The sequence below is a fragment of the Ahaetulla prasina genome, chromosome 7 (assembly GCF_028640845.1).
Source record: "Ahaetulla prasina isolate Xishuangbanna chromosome 7, ASM2864084v1, whole genome shotgun sequence".
NCBI classification, from domain to species: domain Eukaryota; kingdom Metazoa; phylum Chordata; class Lepidosauria; order Squamata; family Colubridae; genus Ahaetulla; species Ahaetulla prasina.
In genome coordinates this window covers 36,789,194-36,803,545 of record NC_080545.1, presented here as the reverse complement: position 1 = coordinate 36,803,545, position 14,352 = coordinate 36,789,194, and the positions used below count along the sequence as shown (strand labels likewise).

The 14,352-nt window shown below is 47.5% G+C and overlaps 1 protein-coding gene across 11 annotated transcripts in view; it reads right to left on the bottom strand.

Moving 5' to 3' along the window:
* The window catches only part of IMMP2L (inner mitochondrial membrane peptidase subunit 2), a 530,240-nt gene that overhangs the window by 399,564 nt on the left and 116,324 nt on the right, over positions 1-14,352 (bottom strand). The gene's annotated exons all lie outside the window — the stretch shown is intronic.

The window sequence follows — 14,352 nt, the reverse complement described above, 5'->3', positions numbered from 1 at the left end:
TGGATAGCAGCAAGATCTCCTGAGTCCAGGGATTCCCGGGAATGGGGGTCTCCAGCCACCGTCGCAGAGCCTGTCTCTAGCGGATCTTTCAGCGTGGTTTGACCAATTGCAGGGAGGACCGTTGGGGTTGGCAAGACTCAACACACACATCCCTCACCAACCAGCGGTCAGGTTGCCTTCTGCCGACCAACTCCCCCCTGGCTGGGCCTTCTACCTTGGCCAGGGGTGAGTACAGTATCAGTCGATGCCAGTCCTGGTCCAACCACCAGCCCAAGCCCCATAGCCTGCACAGCCAGTCATCCCTCCCCCATGGTTCAGAGCAACATTCGATGGAACCCCAGGGTAGCTGACCTATTTCCTCAACTGGATTTGGTCCCATATTGACCACTATGGAGACCAATATCAGACTGATCGAGACATAGTCTCGGTGATTGCAGACAACATGAATGAAGGGGATGCAGCAGATTACAGAATGAAGGAGTCCCAGAGCTAGGAAACGCTGATGAGGTTGTACAGCTACTCCAGGTCTGGTTTGAAAACACGGCCCACCGGCAGGAGGTCGAAGCTCAGATCAAAGCCCTGAAACAAGCTGGCCAACATCCAAAGGATTTTGTCTGGGAATTCTGGAGACTGACTGAAAACTGAGAGACTGGCCACAATGCCTTCTCATCTACCACTTCAAAGAGGCCCTTGATCAAGACCTCAGGCAGGTGTGCAGCATTAGCAGAGTTCCGGACTGTATACAGGACTGGTACAATTTGGCCATGGCAACAGACCTAAAGATCCACCCACATTGCAAGCCTACCCTGGAGAAGCCAGCCAAGAGAATCCTGGGTCGCCAAGCCCCTGAAAAGCTGGCTGAAGCGCCACAACCAGCACTGCCCAGAACTGTTAAGTGCTTCCAATGTGGCCAATACAGTAACCAAGCATCCAAGTGCCTGGCCCCAGCCCCAGTCCCTCATTACAGGATCCCATCAGCATCCCAGGGAAGGAGGACTCCAAGGAAACAGCCAGACAAGGGGAGAATCACCCGACAAGCCATTGAAGTTCCTCTCCTCCCAGCTGGCACCCAACCCTGACACTCTGTTCTAATGCTGGTACTGTGTAGTAAGAACTTGTTCATGTACTTTGTATATTTGGAATTTTTTTTTGAAGCGAAGTACATTTAAAACCTGATCCTGATATAACTCAAGGGTTACAATCACATTCATTTCAAGCAACATTCAAAACAGTGGCAAAAAGTAACTGTTATCTAGTGAATACTTAGCAATAACAAATAGAAAAATAAACTATTTCTGCATCAAATGGATGCAGTCAGTTGTGCTTTTCATTTGTTATGTCATTTAGTAATTTATAATACTTCAGTTTGATAATAATAAGTGAACATTTTGATTTATTTTTCACTTTTTTTGCTACTGAATAAGCACTGACCCCATATATTCAAATTATTATTGAATGTTAATCATGTTGTGCTACATACACATAATTATTCCAGTATCTGGGGCAGAATTATAAGAAATCATGATCAAAAGCATCAGCATCCATAGCCTAGCATTAGCTACACAAATTGCTGTTAAGAACAGAAAGTATTGACTCTTGCTGTTTGATCATATTCTCAATTAAATTTCAATGAATATTAATGAAAATTTAGTTTGACAGTGAGACATACACAGGGCAAAATAATTGCTGTGATCATTTTCCTAGCATTATTTGACAGTTAACTAAAACAGAGCTAAAGTAATTAGGACTCGTTACTCTGATTTAGACCATTAATCTGATGCACATGGGTATAATTATTGTCAATCTCACTCCCCAATGATCGCATTTGTCCATAAATCTCCTTTTGTACAGATACAGGAGTTTTGTTCAAATGTAGAGTAATGACTATTCTCCATGCATAAATAACTGACCCATTCTAAATAAAGTTCTGTACTTGGAAACATTTTGTATACATACAGGGAAACTCTTGACTTCAAAGGGGGCCATTTCACTACTGAATGAAGTATTAGGTAAAGGCTATATGGATACATCACAATACTGTGTTGTTGTTGTTTTCTGCCTGTAATGAATGTAATGTTTATAATAGTTTTTGCTCTATGGACCCTGATGCCAAGCAATTATAGCATGAAAAGAAAAACAGGGGTAGCCAAATACTGTTTCTCCCAAAATAAAACATCCCCTGATAATAAACCCAATTGGGCTTTTGAGCGCAAGGCAATAAGGCCAAGTGCTTATTTCAGGGTTCAAAAAAATATAAGACAGAGTCTTATTTTTGAGGAAACATGGTAGCCAAATCTACACTACTAAGGTGAAATGAATACATGACTTTCTAAACCTACTCTCATAGATACTTCAATATTTTCCTCAAGGGCAAGATCTCTGCTGACCAAGGTAGATTATGACACAAATTACTGAGGCAAGATGATTATTGAAAACACACCAAAGCATCAAATGGATTTTTTATTATGTTCTCCTTTCATATGTAACATAAATTCCAATTCTTGATAAAGCGTTTTTATTAGATAATAGCCAGCTACACTGTATCAAAAGACTTATCTACATGGTCTTGCTTGACAGAGGAAGATAACCCACTAATCATTTGCTAAGCATACATTCTTTCCAACATAATGTCCAACTCAACGCTTGCTACTTTAGTGAAACCAGTCTAAAGCGAACTAACCTGAAACTAATATATTCTTTACTATCACAGCCAAGAACATCTTGCAAGGTCATATGAAGGATGCTGGAGAAATCTTTAGAAGCCAGCAATTAGCTGCTCTTTGACTGATTGGCAAAGCTGATGCTGGACAGCCCCACCTGCCTGCCTACCAACTCTGTATTTCCTTAACCAGTTTGGCTGTGGATGTGAAAGAGGCAAGATTTATCACTGTGCTGGTTATCTTTTTGGAGAGTTGGTTTATAAATTAGAATATTTGCATCACATACAACTGAATGCAGGTATATCAAGACATCTATGCATGCCATTAGTATGCAGAAACTGGTCCAGCAACCTCTTTCTCCTGATGGTGAATAGAATGATGCACTACTGCAGAGCTTGTCTTTCAATATAGCAAGGAATCGATGTGCAGCCTTTGAAAATACAGAGTGATTTTTAAGAAGTTAGAGCTGCAGAAATACTACTTTTAGTACTGGTAAGAAAAGTCTACCATAATATACATACAAGCAAGGGAATAATTAAAAGGACAGTTTAAACTCTGAATCCTGAAGTCACAGCACATATTCTGTAGCTCACATTGGAAGTACCCCTAGAGAATTTGCCGGCAGGCTTCAGTCTGTACACAGGACTGCTGCTTGCATAGTCCACCCTTCCTCCTGCAAAGCCTCTGAAGGGCCAGCAGCTTTCTTTTGTCCTTTGCTCTTTTTCTGCTTTTTTCCCTTTTCTTACCTTTGGATTATAACAGATAATAACAATTTCCTCTCCTTGTGGATTACAAATAGTAAAACAATTCAAAATAAAGAAAACACTGTCGGCACCATCTTCGGTGTCATCGTCGGCAGCCTCAAGCCCATCTGGACAGAGGTCCTTGGATGCTTTGTTACAAGAGAAAGCCAATGTGATGCTATTAGAATTAAAAGGGTTGATCCAAGCACTGCACAATGATTTCAAAGAAAAAATAGGGAAAGTAATAATAATAATAATAATAATAATATTTTAATTTGTATACCGCCCTTCTCCCGAAGGACTCAGGGCGGTGAGAAAACAAATTAGAGAAAGTAGAGGACAGATTAGAGAATGTTCAACAAATGATGGCAACTAATGAACAACGTATGCAGAAAGTAGAAGAAAAAGTGAAACAAACAGAGAAAAAAGTGGCTGAAGTTGGTAACAGACTTACACAAGCAGACAATAATAAAGAAATAACAATAATATCACTAGAAATGGACAGGGCTGGTTATAATCTGCAGTTCCAGAATATGGAGGAAGAAAAAGGAGAAAATCTAGCAGAGATGATAGCAGAGTTTCTGGTGGATACCCTAGAAGTGGACAAAGAAAAAATCTTGGTAAATGTCAATGAGATATTCAGAGTTAGTACTAAATATGCGGAGAGACACAGACTTCCTAGAGAAGTCCCTGTGAGATTTACAAAAAAACCAATAAAGGCAGAGATTCTACAAAGAGCGAGAGATGAGCCTATAAAATACAAAGGGAAGGAAATAGTAGTACTAAAACAGATTCCGAGGAGAGTAAGAGAAATAAGGAAAGAATATCAATTCCTGACAAGGCAACTAACGAAGAATGGAGTGAATTTTAGATGGCTGATTCCAGAGGGAATGGAACAAACTTGGATGGAACAAAGACATAGATTGGATTCTATAGATTCTATAGAAAAAGCAGAACAATTTTTTTTTTTGTTTACATTTATATCCCGCCCTTCTCCGAAGACTCAGGATGGAACAATACTTTGGCCCACAAGAGGAAATGAGAATAAATGGAAAAGAAGAGGTTAAAAGATGAGAAGAAGTGATAAAAGAGAGGGATATGCAGCAAAAAGAAGATGAAAGAGAGCGGGAGGAAATAGCAATAAGAGAGGGGGCAAAGGCAAAAGAACCGAGAGAGATAAGAATGACTAGAACAACAAAACCCATTTACAAGTAACTATGGAAGAAATTAAAATAATGTCAATTAACAAAAATGAATGAATGTATTCAATGAACTTCTGTTAGAGGCAAAGGACCAGATTCATGGATGGAAGCATATATTTCCCTCTTACCAAAAGAAGATGCAGACTTACAACAGATAAAAAACTATAAACTGATATCTTTGTTGAATGTGGCTTACAAAATATTTGCTCCAATAATTGCAGACAGACTAAAACGATTTTTAAATCAATTTATACATTCAGACCAAAATGGTTTTTTACCTAAGAGACAAATTAAAGACAATATGAGAACAATCTTAATCTCGGCTTGCCTGGCTACGCTTCTGCAAACCCAAAGGAATGAGGCAACGAATGTTTGATAGTTGTGAATCCCTTGCTTAATAAGCTACAAGCCGGCTACAGTGTAAAACAGAGTCTATTAAAAGTAAAGTTAGCGATGAGAACTTCTGCCTCTCAGCATTTGGTTTTAAAGGCATAATCACGCGTGTTCTGTTTCCTTCCCCCAATACTCCCAACAAAGAGTCAGTCAAAGGTCTTCTTTTCTAGTTTATTTACATAGATAAATGTTCTGGCCACATCTACCCATGCGCCTGCCAAGTCTCTGAAGATAACTAGGAAATTATAGATAATGCCGGAGTTACTTACTAAGATATTCTTCCGTCCATTGAAACAGTTTGCCCACTGCTTTGTCCAAGACAAAAAGCCAGGAAGTTCCGCCTCCTGCTTTTATAGCCTCTGTGCGTGTCACTCCATGACTCATCATTCTTTGACTTTGTCCCAACACCTCCTTTGCTGGGTGTGCCAGTCACATCTGCGCAGTCTTGCATCAAGCCAAAATTGTTCTTGGGGCGTTGCCAAATCAGAAGAAGGCCCGGGTGAATCAGGCCTTGCCGGCCCTTCCTCCTCCCTTTGGGTGGGTGCCAGGGAGGGAGAGGGCCCAAGAGAAGCAGGGCTTGCCAGGTCTTCTCCCTCACTTTCTGAATCATCCGAGTCCACAAGACCGAGTCCAGGAACCTGGGTCACAACACTATCCCTCACCGCAGGGCCCTTCCTCCGGGGCTGACGATCGGGATGCGGTCGGGCTGGGTTCTGCTCATGGAAGGCCTGCACCAGGTCAGGGGCATGAACGTCAGAGGCATCTACCCAGGAGAAATCAGTCCCGTATCCCTTCCACGCGATCAAATATTGGAAACGACCCTTCAGCCAGCAGGAGTCTACGCTGTGAACTTCGTATTCCTCTGACCCGTCTTCAGCGACGGGTGCTGTTGGGCACTGAAGGGGACTCAGTGTGGCCTCAGGAACCAGCAGAGACCGGTGAAAGACGGGGTGGATCCACATGGATCGTGGCAGGGTCAGTCGGTAGGCTACCGGGTTGATGACTGCCTCGACAGGGAACGGACCGATGAATTGGTGGTCCAACTAATAACACAGTATCAACTAATATCACAGTATCAACAGTAGAAACCTTCAAATTTCTAGGTTCTATCATATCGCAAGATCTCAAATGGACAGCTAACATCAAAAACATCATTAAAAAAGGACAACAAAGAATGTTCTTTCTGCGCCAACTCAGTAAGCTCAAACTGCCCAAGGAGCTGCTGATTCAGTTCTACAGAGGAATTATTGAGTCTGTCATTTGCACCTCTATAACTGTCTGGTTCGGTTCTGCACCAAGACAAATTCCTTGTGTGTCCAATCACACTTGGCCAATAAAATTCTATTCTATTCTATTCTATTCTATTCTATTCTATTCTATTCTATTCTATTTACCGGTCGGTCGGACGGGAGGTGTTTGGTGGAGAGCCACACCCGGTCTCCGACTGCCAGCGGGGGCATTGCCCATCAGGAGCGGTCGGCGGACCGTTTGTAGTCCTCCTTTGCCCGATCCAGCTGCTGACGTTCCAACTGTTGGACCGCATGCAATTTCGTCAGGAAGGTCTGCGTTTTGGGAACAGGAGAGTCCGGTGGTGCTAGAGGGAAGAGCCGCAGATGGTACCCCACATTGGCAAAAAATGGGGTCATCTGAGTAGAGGTGTGCTGAGAGTTGTTAAAAATCAAACTCCACCAGGGACAGGTAATCGGCCCAGTTGTCCAGCTGCTGGTTGATGAAGAAACGGAGATACTGTTCCAGGATACTGATGACCTTCTCTGTACCCCTGTCGGTCTCCGGATGGTGCGATGACGACAGACACACCTGCACCTCCAACGCGGCCATCAGGTTCTTCCAGAAGCGAGCTGTGAACTGAACTCCGCGGTCCGAAACCACCCTATCTGGCAGACCATGGAGGCAGAAGATGTGCTGCAGGAAGAGACGGGCCGTTTTGGTGGCTGTGGGCAGCCCGCGGCACGGGACGAAGTGTGCCATCTTGGTGAGCATGTCCACCACCACCAGCACCGTGGTGAACCCAGAGGACGGCGGCAGGTCCGTCAGGAGGTCCATGGAGATCGCCCCCCAGGGTCTATCGGGTGTCGGCAAGGGCTGGAGGAGCCCGGGAGGGGCCCCCGTGGCGGCCTTGGCTTGCCGGCATGGTACGCAGGATGTCACGTATGCATGTAAATCATGCCGCACTCGGGGCCACCAAAAAGTCTGTGTCACCAGGTGGAGGGTCTTGAAGAACCCAAAATGTACTGCTGCAGGGTTGTCGTGGCACTGGATCATGATGAGGGCTCGGAGTGGTCCTGTGGGCACGTATAATCGCCCCCAAAACTTGAGTAAGTCCTCCTCCAAGGTCCAAGGAGACGCGGGGCCCACCTCCGCTCTCCTTTGCTGTGACCAAGCATCCTGGCGCTGCACCTCTCACACCTGGGCCCGCAAGTCCACCGGTTCCTGTGCTGCGACCAAGGCTTCTGCCGGCAGCACCGTCCATGGAGGAATGAGGTCCTTGGCGCAGAGGTACTCTGGCTTGTGGGACAGGGCATCCGCCCTCCGGTTGTGATCGCTGGGAATGTAGGTCACGCAGAAGTTGAACCGGGCAAAAAACAACGACCACCGGATCTGCCGCTGGTTCAACTTCCGAGCTGTGGTGAGGTGCTCAAGATTCCGATGGTCCGTTCGGACCTCCACCTGATGTCGGGCCCCCTCCAGATGGTGTCGCCAAGCCTCGAATGCAGCCTTGATAGCCAGCAACTCCTTTTCCCAGATGGTGTAGTTGTGCTCGGAAGGATTGAGTTTCCGGGAGTAGTAAGCGCAGGGAAAAAGTGTGCCGCTATTCATCAGAGCCTGTAGCAGCACCGCTCCAAGAGCCACATTGGACGCATCAGTCTCCACCACAAAAGGCTGGAGCGGGTCAGGATGCCTTGGGACGGGTTCCGTGACAAAGGCTTTCTTGAGGGCTGTGAATGCTTCTTGCTGTGGGGGACCCCACCGGAACTTGACCTTCTTCCTGAGGAGCTGGGTAAGTGGAGCCGTCAGTGTGGCGAAGCCCGGGATGAAGGTCTGGTAGTAGTTGGCGAAGCCCAGCAGGCGCTGAACATCCTTCACCCAACGAGGGGCTTCCCAGCTACACAAAGCCTCTACTTTGTGTGGGTCCATGGCTATGCCCTCGGGCGAGATGATATGCCCGAGGAATTCTATCGAAGTCTGGAAGAAGATGCATTTCTCCAGCTTCGCATTGAGTTGTTGCTCCCACAAGCGTTGCTGAACCAAACCGACGTGCCGAAGGTGGCTTTCCCTGGACTGGGAGTAAATCAGGATGTCATTCAGGTAGATCACGAACAATCCAACATGTCTCGGAACACGTTGTTCATTAAGTGCTCGAAAACGGTGGGGGCGTTGGTCAACCTGAACGGCATGATGGTGTATCCGTAGTGTCCATATCGGGTGCCGAATGCCGTCTTACATTCGTCTCCCTCTCGCATCCGCACCAGGTTGTAGGCCCTCCCGGAGATCGAGCTTGGTGAAGACTGTGGCCTCCCGCAACCTCTCCAGCAGCTCCGGGATGAGCGGCAGAAAGTAGCGATTCCGCACCATAATGGCGTTTAGCCGGCAGTAATCACAGCACAGGCGTAAGTCCCCCATCTTCTTCTTCAAGAAGAGGACCGGGGCCGAGAGAGGGGACTTTGAAGGCCGGATGAATCCTCGGGCCAGATTTTTATCCAGGAAGTCCCTGAGGGTGGCCAACTCAGGCTCCGACATGGAATACAGGCGTCCCACAGGCAGTGGTGCATTGGGCAGAAGGTCCACGGGGCAATCGTAGGGCCGATGCGGGGGTAGTCGGTCCGCCTCCTTCTTGCTGAACACGTCGGTGAAGTCCGTCTGCTCAGGAGGCAAGGAGATGGCAGCGGTGGGGACGTTCTGGCCGGCACAGGTGTGGCGGATGTGGTTGACGCACTGCAGACTCGGGAAAGAGATGGCATTCCGCGACCAGGCCACCTGAGGATTGTGGGTCCGAAGCCAGGCCAACCCAAGGACCAAGGGAAAATGAAGGTCCACCGTGACACAAAACTGGATCGCCTCCTCATGGTCCCCAATAGCCAGGCGCAAAGGCTGGGTGGCGAATTTAATGGGTCCGGACACCAGTTCTCGTCCATCAATTGTCTCTACCCGCATCGGAGGGTCCACCAGAACCACGGGGACTGCAAACTGGGTCACAAAGGCCTGGTCCATAAAGTTTGTTGTGGCCCCTGAGTCCACCAGCACATGCGCCTGGAGCCCGTCTGACTGGTTCCCCAACCATACTTGTGTGTCCAGAATCAGATCCCGAGGAGGCCCAGAGTCTACTTCTGCAACGTCCAGTGGGAGCTTAGTACATGCCCGACCTAGGGTTTCCCCGAGGTTGGGCCTGCTCCGTTTCCCAATTGGTCACGCTGTGATTCGGGGACCAGTGTGCGTGCCCCACTTCGCTTTCTGGAGCAAGAAGCGGCAAAGTGGCCGGGCTCCCCACAGTACAGGCACAATCTCCCTTGGCGCCTCCGGTTCTGCTCCTGGGCTGTCAGGCGAGGTCTGGCTGCTCCCAACTCCATGGGCTCCCCCACAGCAGTTACAAAACGTGGGGCAACCCGGGGTGCTGGTGGCGCAGGAAGCGGGGGTCGACGGGACGATCACCATTGCAGACGGGCATCGAGGTGGAGGCAAAGGGGCACCAAGTTGTCGAGGGTCCGTGGCGCCTCCACCCGGGCCAGCTCGTCTTGCAGCTCCTCTGAGAGTCCCTCCTGGAACGCGTCCACCAGCGCTGCGTCATTCCAGTCAGAGTCCTGGTACAAAAGATGAAATTCGGCGATGTACTCCTGCAGGAGGCACTTCCCTTGATGGAATTCCTTAAGGCACCTGGTTGCCATCAGCGTCCGAACAGGGTCCTCGTACATGATACGCAGGTGCTGCCAAAAATGCTGTTGGTCCACTAGCAGGGGGCTGTCCTGGAGTAAGAGGGGCATGGCCCATCGGGCAGCTGAGCCGGAAAGAAGGTTAATCACAAAGGCCACCTTAGCCCGGTATTCTGGGAAATCCTCTGGCTGCATAGCTAGGTAGAGCTGGCACTGTCCCAAGAAGGTCAGGAACATCTCAGGCTGCCCAGAAAACTTATCCGGCACGGTTATCGGGCACTTGCGACGAGGAGGAGGAGTGGGAGGACGGGGGGGCTGCAGGCACATTCCCGGCAGCAAGTTGGCCTGCCAAGTGAGCCACTTGCTGCTGGAGCTGTTGATTAGCCGCTTGTAGCTGCTGTAACTGCTGCTGTACCTGCTGCTGGTCCATCTTTGGTGGAAGATGGTTTAGTCAGGGTCTTGGACAAAATGTTCTGTTTCCTTCCCCCAATACTCCCAACAAAGAGTCAGTCAAAGGTCTTCTTTTCTAGTTTATTTACATAGATAAATGTTCTGGCCACATCTACCCACGCGCCTGCCAAATCTCTGAAGATAACTAGGAAATTATAGATAATGCCAGAGTTACTTACTAAGATATTCTTCCGTCCATTGAAACAGTTTGCCCACGCAAATTCACTGCTTTGTCCAAGACAAAAAGCCAGGAAGTTCCGCCTCCTGCTTTTATAGCCTCTGTGCATGTCACTCCGTGACTCATCATTCTTTGACTTTATCCCAACGCCTCCTCTGCTGCGCGCGCCAGTCACGTCTGCGCAGTCTTGCATCAAGCCAAAATTGTTCTTGGGGCGTTGCCAAATCAGAAGAAGGCCCGGGGGAATTAGGCCTTGCCGGCCACTCCTCCTCCCCTTGGGTGGGTGCCAGGGAGGGAGAGGGCCCAGGAGAAGCAGGCCTTGCCAGGTCTTCCTCACTTTCTGAAGCATCCGAATCCAGGAACCTGGGTCACAACAACGCCTCTCCAATCATTTCTATTCCGACTGCCTTAGCTCAGCTGTGTAGCAGCAAGGATCACACAAGCCGCTCTCACGTCCTTCTGTATTGTCATCAAGCACCGTCTAACCAACAGCCCCGACCCCAATCCCAGCCCTGTGTGCTACCGTCACCCATTGTGGTTTACTGATTATTTGTGCCTCCCGTCACCCATGTACCCCCTATATTTCAGGTATTTCAGATATTTCAGGTATGTCTGGCTCCGACTATTCCTCAACGTGCTGTTCTTCATCGAGGCGTGGTTTTGTTATGTGTTGAGCAGCAGAAGCGGTAGACATGGCTCGACAGACGCCCCCCCCCCCAGGAATCTACCTTTAAGACAGAACGTGGAGAGGTTACGAAAAGGTATCCAATAGCCCCCCCTACGGTTTATGTGGGTGTTGATAGGGAACTGGCATATTAATTGGTCAGCATGGACATCTTTCGCTTTCACCCACGATGCCTTGGTGTCAGGGTATCCTTTCCACCGTACTAGCTACTTCAGGTCGCCCCGGTACCAGCAGGAATCCAAAATATTATTTCATACTGGTCCTCGCACACCGGTCCCAATGCCCCACCCCGTGCTCTAATCACTTTTATAGGTTTTAGTAGGCTGCTATGGAACACAGGGTGGATTTTCCCTAAGAGGGGTGGGAGTTTTAGAGCGATGGCAATGGGGTTAATTACTTTGGTCACCGTAAAGGGCCCAATCTATTTAGGGTCGAGTTTTCTGCTGGGTAGTTTTAATTTTATATATTTCATGGATAGATAGACTCAATCCCTCATTTTAAAAGGCATATGATCAGCCCTTTTCTTGTTTGCCTGCTGTTTATACTCTTCTGCAGCATGCTGCAACCACTATTTTACCTTGGGCCAGACCTCATGTATTTTCTCAGCCAACCCAGTAGGCTCTGTCGTTCTGGTATCAGTCGTTCGTATCTCTAGTTCTGGTACAGGGTGGAACTTTTGTCTGGTCACTATTCGAAATGGGGTGAATCATGTACTGTGATGTACCGCATTATTATATGCGACCTCAGCAAATGGTATCAAGGCTCTTTCTGCAGCACTGCTAGTGCTCGGATGAAAACTGAGCTTTACTCTTATGACGAACCGATTAAGTGGATGAAGGTCCTCCAGAAATGAGTGGTAAACTGCACACACCCCATCCGATATTATGCACCGAGGCACCATGTGCAATCAATAAATATGTTGAATGAATAATTTGGCTAACCGCCTGGCCGACAGAAGTCCATGACAGGGTATGAAATGTGCTTGTTTCAAAAATAAATGTGACTCTGGCTCCCGAGCCTGTCCTCACGGAGGAAGATGACTCTGAAAGTGATGGGGAGGAGCTGACAATGCCTCCCTCTCCAGGAACCTCCTTTCTGGTAACGTCTCAGGTTCCAGCTGAAGGCCACCCACTAATAGGGAGTGATGAAGATCAATCTTGGATTGATCCCAGGCAGCGTCGGAGGGAGAGGCATGCACAGCAAAGGAAGAAGTGTAGAAGGGCCAGAGATTGCAGAGTCACTGAGCCATGTCCCACAGGGGATAAAAGTGGGTGGGGTTGCTCTGCAGGCTCTGTGATGGACAAAAACTGCATATCATGAGCTTTGGATGGGGTATCTTTCGAATTAAGGCTTGGACTTTGTGAATGACTTCTGACTACTCTTTGAACTCTTGGTTGCCCCAGCAACGGACTACAGATATGCTGACTCCTGTTTCTAGAGGTGATAAGAAACTTGACAGGCATTTGGAGAATAGCTGCCAGAACTTTTACCTGCTAAAGGGATTCAGGGCGGCTTGTAAAAATTAATTACTGGTAGACATCGTTTTGCTCGTGTGTCTTCCTAGTTGAGGTGGGGGCACAGAACAACAAGTCTATGACCGTCCAAATAACCATGTTACCATTACTTTCAGGGAGGTCTACGAAAAAGTCCATGGCGATTTCGTCCCATGGATGTCTGGGCTCTGCCACTGTTTGTAATAAACCTATGGGCTTATCCAGTCTTGGTTTGGTTTGTGCACAAACAGGACAACCACCCATATAATTCTCAATGTTTGTCCATATTCGCGGCCACCAAAACTGGCGCCTTGCCAGGTGTAACATTTTGAGGAAAACAAAGTGACTAGCAGGTTTTATGTCATGACACCGATGGAGCATGGAGTTTCTGAGGGCTTCAGGTATTTTGTCCCCTTTCCATGCAATTCCATTGCTATGAGTTACTAGTGTATTATTGTCCATTAACCACTTATCCTGTCCTAAAGCCTCACGTAACTTAGTGAGCCAAGGATTTATGGGGATAGGGCCTTGGATTTGTCCCATTAGCTCAAGTGGTATTATCGCCTGTATAACATCCTCCTGCTTACTATTATATTGGGGCATGCAGGATAGGGCGTCCACTAAAAAGTTTTTCCCAGCAGGAACGTATTTTAAGGTGAAGTTAAATCGCTGGAAATATTGTGCCCAACGAACCTGTTTGGGGGACAGCTTTCTGGAGATTTGGAGGGCTACCAAGTTTTTGTGGTCTGTCCAGATCTTGAATTTTTTCTCTGCACCCTCTAACAGGTGTCACTACATTATAAGGGCCTACTCTACCCAAATGCTTCCTTCTCCCAAATCGCCCAACCCATCTCCATAGCTGTGAATTTCCGGGACATGTATGCACATGGCTGGAGTTTATTGTTGCAGATTCTGTTGCAACAATTCTGCTCCCACAGCCATGTCACTCGCATCTACCTGGACTATATATTTTCGGGTTGGAACAGGATATTGCAAAATAGGTTCCTGAGAGAATAGTGATTTTAGGGTGTCAAATGCTATCTGACAGTCTGTTGACCACTGTATTGCCTGACTAGGTCGTGGTTTGATGTGGAGGGTTTAGTCTTCAACAAGACTGTCAGCGGCAATGCCACCTGAGCAAAAGAAGGAATGAAATGTCTGTAGAAATTGGCAAATCCCAAGAAACTCAGTAGCTGTTTTCTTGTTTTGGGGGCTTGCCATTCCATAACTGCATTAACTTTTGTCAGATCCATCTTTACTCCCTCTCCAGAAATCCTGTAATTTAGGTAATCTAATTCAGTACGATAGAACTCACATTTGGATATCTAGTTTAGCAGCTAGCAGTTTTTGAAGTACCTGGCAAACCAACCAAGAGTGTTCTTCCATGGTTTTAGTATAGATGAGGATGTCACCAGGTAAACAAGTACCCCCCCGATACAAGTGTTCATGCAGGACTTCGTTAATCAGCTGCATGAACACAGCAGGAGCCCCTTGTAACCTGAGTGGCATCACTCTAAATTGATAGCTACCAAGAGGACAGTTAAATGTTGTTTCCCACTCATCTTCTGGCCAGATACGCACTCGGTAATAGGTCTCACACAAGTCCAGTTTCGTGAAAATGCAACCATTCGACAGAGTAGCAAGCAGGTCTGTCCTCAAAGG